This window comes from Onychomys torridus, chromosome 11, assembly GCF_903995425.1.
Source record: "Onychomys torridus chromosome 11, mOncTor1.1, whole genome shotgun sequence".
In the NCBI taxonomy this organism is placed as follows: Eukaryota; Metazoa; Chordata; class Mammalia; order Rodentia; family Cricetidae; genus Onychomys; species Onychomys torridus.
This window is the reverse complement of record NC_050453.1, coordinates 56573840-56590841: the sequence shown is the minus strand read 5'-3', so window position 1 is coordinate 56590841 and position 17002 is coordinate 56573840. Positions and strand designations below refer to the sequence as shown.

At 44.9% G+C, this 17002-nt stretch overlaps 1 protein-coding gene across 1 annotated transcript in view; it reads right to left on the bottom strand.

The window, feature by feature from the left end:
* Positions 1-17002, bottom strand: part of Nr5a2 (nuclear receptor subfamily 5 group A member 2) — a 108630-nt gene that overhangs the window by 53421 nt on the left and 38207 nt on the right. The window lies entirely within an intron of this gene.

Here is a 17002-nt window from a genome sequence, read left to right as displayed (position 1 = left end):
ATAAAGCAAAATTCAAGGGGGGGGGGGGGGGGAAGAAAATAAAATGAAAAAAAAAAAGTCAAAAAGGAATTAAAAATCTTGTCATGGAACTGGGCGTGGTGGCACATGCCTTTAATCCCAGCAATCCAGAGGCAGGGGCAGAGGCAGGAGGGTCTCTGAGTTCGAGGCCAGCCTGTTCTACAAAGTTAGTTCCAAGAGAGCCATGACTCTATTACATAGAGAAACCCTGTCTCAAAAACAAACAAAAATCTTGTCATGAGATGCTGCCGTGTGACCTAACAAGTCACACCATATACCCCTTTGTCCATACATATCTACTTGTAACTGTTTGCTGCAAAAAGTCATTGGTCTGGTTCAAGGCCCCTGGTCTCCCTATGCAATCAGTGCTAGGCCCCTCTAGGATTCTTCTTAGATATACCACTGGTGCCATAGCAGATCAAAGACAAGGTGGATGTTGGGGAAGGCCAAGTCACAACCCTGGGTCTGGACCTAAGCAGCTGTAGAATTGGTCTGCCAGATGGAAAATGGGGACAGCTCTCTCATGGTCACAATTTCAGGGCTGGCTCACCAACACCTACACTAACAGTGTTGGCTCTCTTGTGCTGCCCTGGAGAGGTGCAGGGCCTGCTCTCCTGAGTGTTGCAGCTGGCAGAAGTCAGGGATGGCGTTCCCACTCTTGTGACCACAGAGCCAGCTCTCCCACCTGCCTCCAGCATTGATGGAGGGTGGGTTGGGGTCATTCCCCCACCCATGCCTCCACAAGACAGATGAGAAGTAGGGACATCACTCCCATGCTCACAAGTTCGGGGCTAGCTGACCCATGCTTTGCTAACAGGGTTGGCTCTATTGTACTGCTCTGGTGTGGTGCAGGGCCTGCTCTACCATGTGTTAACTATAATTGTTAATGGTGTGAGGCTCTCAAGAGAAGGATCACCAAGGCTATTCTTGCCCTCAATTCCAGCACTTGAAACATTTGGGCCAGCCTCCACTACACAGCACATAGAAAGCCAGCCAGGGCTACAGGAGCACCTGTCTCAAAATAAAAACACATGTCCTGTACTAAAGCTTATCCCCCCCCCCCCCCAATCCTCTAAGTGCCAGTTTTCTTTTGGGTAAAGGATGGCTGTGAAGATGAAAATGGATAAGTGCTGGGTCACAATGGGCATTTCATACACGTCCCATCTCACCCTCCAGAGAACTGTATTATTCAACGGGAAAAAAACAACAACAACAACAACAACAACAAAAAACCCTTTTATCTCATATACAGTCTACACATCTATGATCTAAATGTGGAGAAAATCAATCTGGCATCACAACTGCTGCTGACACTCCTTTCCTTCTTTTGTAACAATGTGTCCCAAACAAATCCCTGGTGTGTGTCAATGCAAGATCCTCAGGCCACACGTGTACAGAGGCCATGCTGGCATATGGCGGGGCATACTTTAAGAGGAGAGTCTTAAGAGTTTCTTCAATGGGTTGGGGATTTAGCTCAGTGGTAGAGTGCTTGCCTACCAAGCACAAGGCCCTGGGTTCGATCCTCAGCTCCAAAAGAGTTTCTACTGCCTTGGTAAAACACAATGGTGAATTTCCACAACTGAGGGAGCAAAGGGTTTATATCCATTTACATTTCCACAACTGAGGGGAGTCAGGACAGGAACCCAAACAAGGCAGGAACCTGGAGGCAGGAGCTAATGCAGATGTCAAGGAGGAGTGAGTGCTGCTTACTGGCTTGTTCCCCAAGGTTTACTCAGCCTGCTTTCTTATAGCATTAGCATCCCAGGACCACCAGTCCTGAGGTAACATCACTCACAAAGGAATGGGCCCTCCTTCATCAATCACTAATACAGGCATGAAGGCATTTTCTCAGTTGAGGTTCCCTCCTCTCAAGTTGACACAGTAACTACCCAGCACAAAGAGTTTTCTGTGTTAGTTTAGCTTTTGACTCCCAGAACCAGAACACACTTTGGAAGTTAGCCAAACTGGTACCAGTTCTGCTCAGTTTTCAGATGGTGCAATGAGGTCTCGGGGATGTGTTCTTTCTTCCTCCCCAGATCTAGGTTGTCTCCCAATTAGACCAAAAGGTATGAAAAGTCTCTAAATGAGACCCTCTGAGCAGGTGCAAGGTGGGCCCTGGGTTCTGTCTTCAGTACTGAGTGCTCCCTAACTTCCAAATCCCAATTGCACAGACTGGAGGTAACAGCGAGCTGGTGATGGGCAAAAGTCCTCAGAAGAAAAGGGATGCCACTAAGAATTCCATTTGCGTTTTCAGGATTAGGATTTGAACCCAGGACCTGAGGCAAATGCTTTAGTACTGAGCAAGCCCAAGTGGCTATTTGTGAGTTAATTATTTGGTGGGACTAAGTATTGGGCTCTGGGATAAATGAAGTAAGCCTTCGTGGAAATCACTTGCTTGGCCCAACACCCAGTGAGGCACCTGGCAGTGGGAGTTCTCTTCCTTCTTTAGAGGCCTGTCTCCAGAGTGTTGTGTGGTGCTGGGAGGGGAGGGGCAGGTGGGTGGGCGCAGCAGCTGGGTACTTTATCCTCTGCCAAGAGGCATGTCATTGCACCCAGAGCAGACTGCAGTTCTCTCTCTCTCGGATGCTAAGGGTGATGATTTCAGAGCAAAGTGCAGGCTGCTCCTCCGGGTTTTATTGCACCCTCATACGCTATCAGCATTTCATTGCAAATTTATCAGTCTGCAATGGTAATTTGGCTCCACTCATTTTTTAAAATGTGATATGAAGCTTTAGTTAGTTAACACTCTTTTCAGGGAAGCCCAAAAACTGGACTTTGATTGAGATCATCTTTCCAACAAGGACCACATAGGAGAACATTGTACAGAACTTCCAGGAGGTGCGGCCAGGCAGACCTCCAAAGTCCACCTGTGGGTACAGAATGGGGATTCTGGCTTGAGAATCTAGTGATACAGCAAGAAAAATTAGTGTGACAGAGTACGCCTTTAATCCAGCACTTGGGAGGCAGAGGCAGGTGGACCTGTGAGTTCAAGCCCAGTCTGGCATGAGTTCCAGGTCAGACAGAGCTACATAGTGAGATCCTGTACTACTCTTCCAGGATTCACAGAAACCATGTCAGGTGGCTCACAACTGCCTTGATACTCGAGTTCTAGGAGATCTAACCGCAGATCTAACTCCTCTGGTCTCTCTGGGTATCTGCACTCACATACAGATGCCTACACACAAGACCTATACATACGCATCATTAAAAAATATTAAAAAATATTTTAAAGAATGAAAGGGGGACTGTCATGGTGATGAAGGAAGAAGGTGGGTGAGTGGGCATTAAGAAGCATGTTTCCAGCTGGGGCAGTGGTGGCACACGCCTGTAATCCCAGCACTCGGGAGGCGGAGGCAGAGGCAGGCGGATCTTTGTGAGTTCGAGGCCAGCCTGGTCTACAAAGCGAGATCCAGGGAAGGCGCAAAGCTACACAGAGAAACCCTGTCTGTGGGGGGGAGGGGGGAGAAGAAGCATGTTTCCTAGTCGCCCTCTTCATTTTCATCTGACGATCAACTATTTTACACATAAGAGACATGGTTTCTGAAAACAGAGCTTGCCATAGTGACTGCACAGTGAAACTCTAGCACAGAACTCTACCCTTCCCTAGCCCTTTAGAATGTTGAGGGTACATGTTCAAGCCTGCTCCATTCTGTCCCAGCCCCAGCCCCGACCCCCACCTCTTTGGAAATGAAAGAAGAAATAGGTGTCTACTTCTACAATTAGTGTTATTATGATTTTCCTTTTATTTTAAATGCTCTGCTGAGCATGACAGCTTTTATTCCTATGACTCTTCTGTTTGCCTGTCCTCCTCACAAGAGGCACGTGATGCCTTTTAGATGAAGAACAAAAGCCTGAAATCCCTTCCGCCTCTGGTCATGGCTTTCTCCCTGTTATTTCCGGTAGCCAGTCCCGAGGGGCGAGCGAGTGTCTCCTCCGGCCCTTGTAAAAGAAATGACAGTTTTTGTGTACAGTGACTGGCCACATGTGGCTGGCGTGCGAAGCTGGCCCTTGGCAAGGATTTCCGGACTGATGATAATTTCAAGAGCCCTCCTCTGCAACTGACCCTTTGTCTGAACACCATCTGACCAAACACCAAAAGGGTGTTTGAACACCTTTTACACCAATATTCTGCTGCATAATTGGTTCTGTGATATTTTATGACATCTTGAAATTGGTGAGAGTGAGTGAGGCCTTATGCTGCTCTGATGAGCACAGTGAATAAAGGGGGCTGGGAAAAGACGGTGTCTTCTCATTTGTCCCTAGATAACACGTGTTGTCAATCTGTAATATATTTGTGTATATAAATATGTATATATGTGTATATACACAAACATATATATATTTAATATATAATTTTTTCCTTTAGAAGAGCTTTAAAGAAATGACTACCAGGAGCCAGAAGGAAAAACTAACTTATTTTTTAAAAGGAAATTCTGTCATGTTTAGGCTGGCATTTGGGGAGCCCAGGAGGAGGATCAATTAGCTATCAGTCCCATTACAGAGCAAAACGTCTCACCAAGCCTGGGTTATCTGCTGTAATAAAGGAAGAGCTTATCTCCGAAACTAGTTACTCATCAGAGGAACTATTTATGCTGATTTTCTAGATGAGGCTGTAAAGGAACACAAGTCTCATACAGCTAGGAAGCACTGCTTCCCATACCCAGCCTGTTAATCATTGGAAGAGTGAGCGTCCTCGTGCCCGGGACAGGACCTGGCAATCCACCTGAAGAAAAACACACAGGTCTTTCTCAACGCCACTTTCAAGTTATCAAGCCTTTTTGTTGCCCGCCCTTAACTTTGAGCAGGTGACAGACCGGCTGAGCTAACGTTTCACTTCCCCTCTTGCAGAGTTGGTTTTGTTTTGGTTTTTAGATTTGGTCATATCCTTTCCCTTTTACAAGTAAGTTCTCCCACATCCTCCCCAGCTCCCTACCCAATCACGTTCTTACACCTTCCACCTTCTCTCTTTAATTAAAAACAAACAAACAGATAATACATATCCATCAAACCCCAAAGCCAAGATACCACACCGTAACTACAACAATTAAAAAAACAAAAACAAAAACAAAACAAAAACCAAAAAACCTATGGAGCGCACTTTCTCTTGGCTTACAACTCCTGCACATGGAGCCTGCCCTGGATTATGGGTGACATACGCAGTGTCAAGCAATTGGAGAAAACTGATTTTCCCTCTCCAAGCAGGTATCAGTTGAAAACAGCTTCTTGGATAGGGGTGGGACTTTGTGTGCCCCTTTCTCCTTCTCAATTGCAGAGACTTTTATTAAACCAGGAATCATCATAGTTGAGCTTTAGAAAAGTAAGGAAGACATTCTACTGAAATGGACGGGTGGATTAAAGTAGGCACCAGACTACTATTTCTTGTTTCAGACCATCAACTCCTATGTTTAAAATGGGAGAGGGGGTGTTGGATGAGGTGAGGGACAGATGAATAAGACATAATCTGTGCTTTTCAGAATTCACACTCCAGTGACAGAAGCAGACTGTCAACCAGATGCCCATTCTACCAGTACTCCAGGGTCACAGAAAATGGGGCATGCACAGACTTCACTTTATAGAATCGTATTCATTCATTCACTCATTCATTCATTCTTAACTTTCAGTTTTGGGGATGGGATCTCTCAATGTAGCCCTAGCTGTCCTGGAACTCACTGTGTAGACCAGGTTGGCCTCAGATCTCTGGATCTGCCCACCTCTGCCACTTGAGTTAAGACATGTGCCGCCGTGTCCAGCACTTGTAGATTTTTTAAAAAATAAATCTCTGCTCCTCTTATTCACTTCGGTTAGAATAACTCCTGAATCCAAACATAGTTTAAAAGTGAAAGAAAAGGAAAACACGGATAAGGGGCTGATGCAATAGCTCAGGGGTGGCAGCGCTTGCTGCCAAGCTTGATGACCTGAGTTCAATCCCTGGGACCCACGGCCCGAAGGAGAGAGCAGAGGCCTGCCAACTGTCCTCTGACCTTTACCCGCATATCCTTCCCTCCAAAATATATAGACAAATGTGAACAAGCATGCATGCACATGCATGCATGTTCTACTATTTAAACATTCTCATTACAAACAATACCCGGGTACTATTTTTCCCCCTAGCCAAAAGCAAGCAAACAAACAAAGTTCTGAAGGCGGGTCACAATTTCATTTTGCAACTATGGTGACATTTATATACGTCTATTCAAAAGCACTGAGAAAAATCAAAATCCAAACCACCCGAAAGCCAACTTAACAAATTTCAATAAGAACCTGCTTCAGGCAAGACAGACACAGGGCTCCCTTAATGGTTCAGTGTTTTATAAAGAACACAGATGACTTATCTGAAAACCCATATAGTAACCTGAGACAAAGTCCAAGAAAAAAAATGATTTCACATTAACAATAATTAAACAAGCACTGGAACAATACTGAACCAGATAACTAACACTCAGTAAATCTCTAATCAGTTGATGCAATGCTGGAAGATTGATTTGATCCTCCCAGACAAACAGACAAGTCCAGCATGCTTCCAATTGCATTGCTGCTGCTCACAATACAGGGAGGGACCTGGCTGGTCACAAGTACTGAGTCTAGGCTATGTTGGCCCTTTCTATACTTCTCCAGTGGAGTGCCGAAGGATCTCCATCGAGCCTCTGGTGGAGATGAACACTTCGAGGAGGGGAGAGGGTTTTAACTACCTATCCGCCTCTTCCTTTTCATTCCCACAAGCCACCCAGGATGGGGAGGAGTCTCCATCCATTCCCCCTTCCATTCAGGTCAAGACCAAGAAATCCCCAGAACCCAGGATTGTGACAGTAGGCACATGTCTCTCTTTTGCTGGAAACCATCAGACAGGTGGGTGGATATTAGAATCATCTGGGTTGTACATACTGTTGATCTGGACTTGAACTTCTTCCCAATTCCCCAGACCCTCCTCCAAGGTGCTTCAGCACGCCAGAGCATGTGAACAGGTGGACACTGGGACAGTTATCAGTGGATGGGCTGATCTCCAGGCAGGATGGCAGCAGTAGCTAATGGGAGTTGCCTGTGATTGTGACAATCAGCTCTGTTCATGTGGATGAGCCATCTTATCTATGGCTCCAGGAATGAGGAGCAGGATCTCTGGTAAGCCTCCTTCCTATCATCCCAGGTCACTGTAGCTCTCTCAGGGGTATCACTTGTTAGTTGCTGTCATCTATCTCCCTGTGGGGACACTGAGCTATAGCAACTACCAGGAAACAAAGTGTCAAATTCTGTGCCAAGCTCTCATCCAGGTAGCTCTCTGTACCCTAACGAAAGGGCTTTGTGGACCACAAGCTTTTTTTTTTTTGAGGTGCTGAGTATTGGATTTAGAGTCTCACATATGCTATACAAGCTTTCCACCACTGAGCTATATTCCCAATCATTTCCGTTGATTAATCGATCAATCAATAGATTGATTGATCAATCAAAAAATAGATTGATTGATTAGTTGACACAGGGCCTACTAAGTTTCCCAGGCATTCCTGAACTCACTCTGGAAGTTCATATGGCTATTAAACATTAAGATCCCCTGCCTCCCAATGAGGCTGGGGTTAGACCTGTGTCACGAGACCCAGCTATGTTCATACGTTAAAAAATAAACCGGGCCAGGCGGTGGTGGCGCACGCCTTTAATCCCAGCACTTAGGAGGCAGAGCCAGGCGGATCTCTGTGAGTTCGAGGCCAGCCTGGTCTACTGAGCGAGATCCAGGAAAGGCTCAAAGCTACACACAGAGAAACCCTGTCTCAACAAAACAAAACAAAACAAAACAAAACAAAACAAAACAAAAAAATAAGCCAATAAGACAAAGTTTTACATCCATGAACTCCGTAATCCCCACAGCACTTGATAAGGTGACTGAACATGATCCCTGTTTTGCTAATGGGGAAATTGAAGGCAAAAGTTACATAATTTTTGCAATAGGGTTGTGCTAAATTGAAAAGTTCGTGATCTTAGTGGTGACCAGGAATATTAGTATAGTAGCACCTCTCCCCAAGGATACTCAAAAGTTCCCTAAGAAGCCATTAAAAACTCTGCCCCTTCTAAAATCCCCCTCCCTGACCAGCTCCACCCATGCTGGTTATGCCTGCACTCTCCTCTTGTAGCAAGTTCACCTATATATGTTGATTTTTTGCCAAATTCTTAAACTAGGGATTGAATACATGACGGTCTATAGACTTGGAAAATTAAAATATAGACAATAATCCTTCGTGAGAGCAGAGTCAAAAAAAACAACACTCTCCCACGTGTACCAACCCCATAACCTGGAATAAAGGATGTCACAGAGTACCTTTCCCTCTCTAGCTGGCCCCAACAGTGGTGATGGAAAGTGAAGGAGAGAAGCAGCCCTCAGGCAATGTCTAAGACATTGTTGGTGGACAGAAAACTAAGGAACACCATCCAGAGTCACTTGGTGTGGAATACCACAGTCCTGGGCCTCAGCATCCCCTAAGGGAAGGACAGTGAATATTGGTGTGGGATAACACAATCCTGAATCTCAGGATCACTAAGGGAAGCACAGCAACTATCGGTGTGGGACAGCACAGTCCTGGACCTCAGCATCCCCACTAAAGGAAGCACAGGGAATGTCGGTGTGGGATAGCACAGTCCTGAACCTCAGCATCCCCTAAGAGAAGCATAGGGAATATCTAACAGTGGACCTTCACAATCATGAAGCATCCTCAGCAAGCTCACTAGTCCTCTAGGAAGGAAGGAAGTGGGGCGGGGGTGTCTGGAATTTGTCTGAGTGAACTTCTATCAAAGATAGACTGTGCTCCCTCCAGAGAGTAAATGTGAAGTACCAAGAGACACTAACTCCGAGTTTTATCAATAGGGCTGCAGGGAGTATGCAAATATTAAATATCACTGTTCAGAAACACATACTCAAACCAGTTATTACAGGGGAATGCCTGTAATTCCAGCTCTCCAGAGGCTTAGCCTCAAGTTCAGCCTGGGCTACATAGAGACATGCTTTCTCAAAACCTCTGCATGAGAGCTGAGAAGATATCTCAGTGGTTAAGAGCATTGGTCTGGGTTCAGTTCCCTGCACCCACATGGTGGCTCACAACCATCTGTAACTCCAGATCCTAAGGATTCTGATGCCCTTTGCTGAACTCCTTGGGCACCAGGCATGCAAGTGTTGCACAACCATACATACAAGCAAAATACCTATACAGTTAAATCATTTTTAAAAACTCATGAGGGGCTGGAGAGATGGCTCAGCAGTTAAAAGCACTGGGTGCTCTTCCAGAGGACCCAGATTCAATTCCATGCACCTATATAATAGCTCACAACTGTCTGTAATTCAATTTCCAGGAGATCTGACACCCTTACATATATATACGTGCAGGCAAAACACCAATGCACGTAAAATTTTAAAAAATCATTTATAAATGCATATAAAAACACTCACTCATGTGCATATGTGTATGTGTGTGTGCGCGCACGTACACATGTGTGCACACGCATGCATATGCTCTTAAAACTCCATTTTCTGCCAAGTCCCTGATCCTTTGACAGTGGTTCTCAATCTTCCTAATGCTGTGATGCTTTAGTCAAATTCCTCATGCTGTGATGATCCCCAAACATAAAATTATTTCATGGCTACTTCAGACCTATAATTTTGCTACTGTTATGAACCTCAATGTAAATATCTGATATGTATCTCCAATACATGGGAAAGGTATTAAGGATTCTTTTAAAAAATAGGGGCTAAATAGTGGAGCTGGAGATATGGCTCAGTGGTTAAAAACACTGGCTGCTCTTCCAGAGGACCTGGGTTCAATTCCTAGTATTCGTATGCAGCTCACAACTGTCTATAGTTGGATATGAGCCAATTCCCTCTTCTGGTGTGAAGACGTGCAGACAAAATATCCATATACTTAAATTAAATCTTAAAAAAAGAAAGATAGGAACTAGTTAACCTAAAACTACTATCTTGTCAGATTATAAACACATTCCCAATCAGCAATAAAACTAAACAGCATATTCTGGGTACCCTGAAGACTTCATGAATATGTGACCCGGTTTGGTCCCCCACCCCCACACCTCCAGACAGTTTCTCTTTGTGGCCCTGGCTGTCCTGGAACTCGATTTGTAGACCAGGCCTGCTTCTGACTCCTGAGGGCCACCATGCCTGGGCTCAGTGACCAGTTATGCTAAGAACTTACAAAGAAATAAGAGCTGGTCTTATCAGCTAGTGCACAAAACAGTGTGTGAACCCATGGCCAAGGAGCTCCAAGTCAGGGCTGTGACTTTTGACAAAGAACTCAGAGCTGAACTCCAACTGTGTTTAGTCAGTTTCCCCCAAATGAGATGCGTGTAAACCAGGGACACACACATAACAGGACCTTCCTTACACAGCACAGGTGCAGTGCTGTCTAAATCAACAGAAAAGAAGGGAAAGAATTGAGATGCTCAATGAAATAAAAGTGAAAAGTTCAGGTGATGGATAAAATGGACAGATTTCAAATACCCTGTAGAGTTTTTCCTTGCTTGGGCATAATGGCATTGGTGGCTACTATCTACCTATTCTATTCTTCAGTTCAGAAATCCCCTGTGTGTAATTAAAGCAGTGTTCTCACTCTGTTTGCCCTGGAAGACTACATGAAAGCAGGAAATTCCATTGAAGGAGACATGCTGGCTAGTTTTATGTCACTTTGACACAAGCTAGAGTCATTCTGGGAAACGGAGCCTCAGTTGAGAAAATGTACCCAGTACCCACTAGACTGACCTATGGACAAGCCTGTGGTGCATGTTCTTGATTGATGATTGGTATGAGAAGGCCCAGCTCACTGTGGGCAGTGCCACCCCTGGCTGGCAGTCTTAGGTGCTGTAAGAAGGCAGGCTGAGAAAGCCATAAGAAGCAAGCTGGCGGCAGCAACACTTCTCCATGGTCTCTGCTTCCGGTCCTGCCATCAGGTATCCTGCCTTGAGTTCCTGCCTTGAGTTCCTTCTGTGATGAACTAAAAGCTGAAATTAACCTTTCTTCCTCAAGTGGCTTTTAAAATTATTTTTAATTGAAATAGAATTACCTTACTTTTCTCTCTCCAGCTACTCCAAGTTACCCTGACTGGGTTGCCTTCTCATGAACCTCACTCCAGTTGACCGTCTTTCTTTTTTATTACATGCATGTACATTTATGTGGATACACACACACACACACACACACACACACACACACACACACACCCCTAACAACCTGCTGATCCATTTTTATGGATTGTGTGTCTATGGTTTCAGGGCTAACCCTTATGTACTAGATATCCCATTTAGGGGCTCATCCCTACATCCCTATGGGAGGCTAATTCTCCTTCTCCAAACATCATTAGTTGCCTCTCGTTCTTTGTCTAGGCGTGGAATCCATGAACATTTCCCTCGTTCATGTCAGCCCGTCCATTTATATTGTCATGTTCCAAAACAAAACTGGACACAATGCAGAGCTCAATGGATCACAGGAAACACAGTCCCAATGGATACGTCAATATCATCTTGCCTGCATTTATGGCTTAGGGAACATCTGGGAAGGAGGGTCAGAGACATTGTAGGAGCAAGACCATCAGCTATCAGCAAGTCTGCTTTGCAACAGTCTCTCCTAAGAACGACTGCATAAACCTAAGTTGCTTTTGGCCATGGTGTTTTATCACGGCAATAGAAATCCTAAGAAGACGATGTATCTTCTGTTGGCTCACAAGGTCAAGAAAGGATTTGTGAATATGGTGACATCTTCATAATCAGGTATTCTCCCTTCTAGTCACTGTCTAACAATAAGCATGCCACCAGGCAGGGGAGAATTCCAGGCACGTGACAAGCCCATCATGTAGTATCTTAATCATGAATGAAAGAAAGTCCCGGCTGTTCCATTCCTTGTGAAACAGAAAAACACAGTTGAGGTCCTTGAACTGACAAGGTGGAGGAGAAAGAGACAAGACGGGTGATATTCTACAAAGCATACTCTGTGCCCTCTGTGGTCACTTAATTGTCCTTTCTAGAATGCATTTCAGTCTTTAAAAAAAAGGTGTTGAGAGGCTAACGTGTCCTTGGTCCCTTTTGGCTGGCTGCTTCAATCAGGCAGTTAGCCAAAAAAAAAAGTGTGTGTGTGTGGGGGGGGGGGGGGGACCCAGTGGCCTAAATATCTCTTGCCAAAAACACAACTAAAATTGGGACAGAAGTGAAGCCACAGTCCCTTGGGACTATTCAGTGATGGGAATTCTCTGGGCACAAAAATTCCTAGGAGAATTTTCCTTTCAAGTTTCCCAGGAATACACAACAGGATCTGTCCCCTCCATGTGACTCAAATTCCTCTTTCAGGGCACCACAGTGCCAAATGTAGGCTTGCTTTCTGTCTTCAGAGACCCCCAGAGATGGACGGGTTCACAGAAGAGCCTGGCATGGGCCAAGAGCTCCAGAGTGGGAAATTTGATTTCAAGGTGTCGAAAGGTCATTTCTAGGTAAACCAAACAATTTTTGCTTTGCTAAAAGTTTTTCAACAGGGTGCATCTAGAAATATCTATCCTGGTACTCTAAACATAGCACACTAACGCTAAACAGTTCCCACGAAAGCTCCCTGTGACTGGCAGTATGCATGGCCTCCCAACACTTACTGCTCATTTACTTCTATGCTGAGTCATACCCTGGTCTTAGTCCTTTGTCACAGTTTGTGTTTAACTAGTATTTACTTGCTCAAGACCAAAAGGGATCTGGAAACTACCTTTGGGTCAATGATTTCATTTTGCAGAAGAAATTCAGGATGGGTGGGCTATTAATTTCAGCACATTGATTACAGGTGCATGAAACAGCAGAGGTATTGGGGCATCCCACCCGAGTACAATTTAACTACACGAATCATAGAGAAATAAAGAGCAGCCTTCTTGTTTTTAGCCTTAAAACTCTTTAACTGTTATAGCTTGGCTCTTACATGTTCCTCAGAGACTCCTGGGATAAAGGTTTGGGGTTCATACCTGATGGCGCCACTGGGTAGTGATGGGACTTTTGTGGGGTGGGACCTAATGAAAGGATGTCAATATCCCTTGAAGGGGTTTGTTCAGATGTGCCTCCCCCCATTATCATAGGTGAGCAGTCTCCTCCACTGTAAGCTCCCACAGCTCTGTGTACCATCACCTTGTCAAAGGTCCAAAGGTGAATAGGCTTGACCCCAATTCTAACCTCTGAGACATGAGCCAAAATAAATGGTTCTTCCTACTGAGCGCATTGTATGAGGTATTTTGTCTCAGTGACAGAAGGCTGACTAAACATGTTCTAAGTTACTTCCCACAAGGAAATACGTTAACAGTGATATAAATTTTCTATTTCAAATGTAAAGACATTTACGATTTGGGAAATAGAGACCTTTGGAAAGTTGCAAAAGCAGACACCGAATAACAGGACTTCACATGCTCTCCACCTGGGGGAAGACTGTAAAGGCAGCTGAAGATGGAGGGCTGCTGTTTGCTTAATCCCACAGGGGTATATGGCTTTATGCTCTGAAGGAAGATGGGAGTTTTCCTTGGAAAGATAGCATGAAAATGCAGAAACTGCCCAAGATAAAAGAATACACAGTCTATTTCTGAAAATCCAAAACTTAATTATGTGATTAAGTAACAAAGAGTTACTTGACTCTTGTCTCAATATTTTTAGGCACGTGAGAACTTAATTTGACCCTGGAGTCTCTTTACTAGTGACTCACAAAGACCCCCGTAGGGGTGTGAATGGGATTTTCACCATCAGGGTAGATTGGGCAGCACTCCTCCAGGAACCTGGAAGAAACATCAGGCCCTGGTGGACCGTGATGGCCCATCATGTGAAACCACCTTTAGCCTTGCCCCATTGCTTCAGTGAGGATCCTAGCTTCTTGGTCCCTGTGGTGGTCTGAATAAGAATGGTTCCCCATAAGCTCACATATTGGAATGCGTAGTCACCACAAGTGGCATGATTTGAAAGGATCAGAATGATAAGGAGGTGTGGGATTGTTGGAGGAAGTATGTTACTGGGGTAGGGTTTGAGGTTTCGAAATCCCATGCCAAGCCCAGGCACACACTCAACCTTGCTCCCTATCCTTTTTCCCCCTCCCCCTCTCGCTTTCTTTCGGCCTGCTGATCAGGATGTAGCACTCATTTACTGCTCCAGTGGCATGCATGCCACCAAGCTGCCTGCCATGGTGATAATAGACAAACCCCCTGAAACTGTAAGCCACTCCCCAGTTAAATGCTTCCTTTTTTATAAGACATCTTGGTCATGGTGTCTCTTCCTTGCCATAGAACAATGACTAAGGCAGTCCCAGAGTGAATCTTCACTGGAAGGACCAGTCCTCTCAATGGCAGAAGACCTATATATAAGTGGACTTCTAGTGGCTATGTCCAACCAGTGTCCCATTGAGCTCTTTGTGGCTCGGCATAGTGAAGTGTAGACCCCAAACCTCCACTAATGGGCCTAGACCTAAAACATGAACACACTGCTCAAACCAAGTCTCAATCAACTTCTTATTTCTACCAGTTGAGGAAGAAAGATGCTGTATATGGTCAGTGATTTTAGCTACTTCATACCTAGCTCTTCTGTAAATATGCCTAAGAGCATTATTTACCATGAGCTCTGCTTTCATATTGTTTCAGTTACATCTTAAAGACAGTGGTTCTCAACCTGGGGGTTGCAGCCCCCATGGGGGTCACATATCAGACATCCTGTGTATCAGGTATTTACATTATGATTCATAAGAGTAGCACAATTAGTTATGAGAAATAATTTTATGATTGGGGGTCACCACGACAATAGGAACTGTATTAAAGGGTCACAACGTTAGGAAGGATGAGAACCTCTGACTCAGAGAAAAACATGCTAGACCAGTAAGATGGATCAGGAAGTAAGAGTGCTCACTACCAACCCAGATGATGACCTCAGTCAATCCCCAAACTCACACAGTGGAAGATGAAAGCCAATTCCTTCATGTTGTCCTCTGACCTCCACACAAGTGCTATGGAAGGTACAAGTCCCCCACTCCCAAAACAAGTAAATAAATATGTAGAAAGAACTTTGAAAGTAATTTTAAAAAGAACCTGCAGTCTGTATGCTGTCGGCTCCCTTCCCAACACTCATCCAGAACAAACCCATCCAGAAGACGGGCAGTGCCCACTGAGCATGCCCCTATGCAGCAAAAAAGAGATCATATAGCTTAACCCAAGCCAATGCCTTTCATTTTTCATATTTCTAAGTATTTCCTTTACTCACTCTTTAATAAAATCTGAAACTGCCAGATGGTGGTGGCGCATGCCTTTAATCCCAGCACTTGGGAGGCAAAGGCAGGTGGGTTTCTGTGAGTTTGAGGCCAGCCTGGTCTAAAAAGTGATTTCCAGGACAGCCAAGGCTACACAGAGAAACCCTGTCTTAAAAAAAAACCAAGAGATAGAAGACAGACAGACAGACAGAATAAAATGTACAACTATTGTGTTTGTCATTGAATGCAGTAAAGAAAGAGAGCCAGACAAAACCCACTAGTTTATGAATAGCAGATACCCTGGTATACAGAATACACACTGCAACAGAGGTAGCTGGAAAGAGAGAAAGGAAGGGCTGATTCCCATGTAAAAGTGATAAAGAATGGTTTTCTCCGGGCTGGGGATTTAGCTCAGTGGTACAGCGCTTGCCTGGGTTTGGTCCTCAGCTCTGACCAAAAAAAAAAAAAAAAGAATGGTTTTCTCATAGGTTCTCATCTTTGCTCCCTCTCAAAAAAAGTGGGAATGGAGAACACCCGTATTCCTCTGAGTTTTATACAGTAGGAATTTGCTTGGTGTACGGCTCCATGAAAACAGGTATGCTATTAACAGAAGGGCACTGTTTATAGTTTCCACGTATATACACAGTTACTGGAGGGACAGTGTTTCCCGGAGACAGAGCTGTGCGGTCCCCAGGGGCTTCTTGCGCACATGCCTGTTCATCCGTGCTGTGCTGGCCAGTGCGTCCCCAGGGAGAGCTGGCAGGCTGTTAGCTGGAGTGGGCTAGCTGATTTATGATGAACAAGGAGGTAAGTCACTCAAGCCATGAAGTTGAATTGTGGGAGCCCAAATTACTCAAGGTCAGAGATCCTGAGCTTGCTGTACCCAGCAGGGCTGCATAATGGGATGATTTGACCATGGGCATGGTTACCAGGTGTTTGGAAGGGTCTACACTTGGCTGTACAGTGTGCTTTGATCTTGCAAGAGGAGGTCTTTTGCCTCTCCCCTTGGCGTATTATAAAAAGCCTTTTCAATAAACTTCTGGTCTGTTGGTTATTGACCCAGGCCCTCCCGAAACTATCCTGTGTCTCTGTCTTTCTCCTCATCATCTAGGTCTATCTTTCTAGTATTTTCTCATTCCTCTCTCCTCCACCCAAGAACCCTTCCATAGGTGGGAGCACACCGGAGCTGGTCTCCCTACTCCCAAACCGAATAACTAACTAGCCAATGACTTCTACACTGTAATGATAGATATAGATCTATGGGGAAGATGACCATAATGCAGCCATCACACAGTTCTGTTTTCACACACCAAGGACTGGGGATATACCTCAATGGTAGGTTGCTTATCTACTGTAGGCAAGACACACCTCCCTTGCCACATCCCACCCCAAATTTTCATACATATGCTCATACTCTGTTGTATGTAAGTGTTAAACAGCATTGTGGAATAGGTAGGGTTTTGAACACTGGCATATCAAACATGTATCACTATGATCAGACTCTCTTAATATTTGTCTTTGAGATGCCATCTCTGTGATGGGGCCACCACACACAATTTAGAAAGCAAGTGGTCTTTTGCATCAGCTGAGCCTGGCCTGTCGGTGCATTTTTTCAGCAGCAGCAGCCCAAACATGGCTACTCAAACCAGACCAAAGACCTCAGATATCTTTACATCATTCCAATGGCTCAAAGGGACTGAGGCAGAGTCTGGCTAAAGAGAAAACTACATCCTTCTCCTCAGTGAAGCCATCTGCCTATCTCGCAAA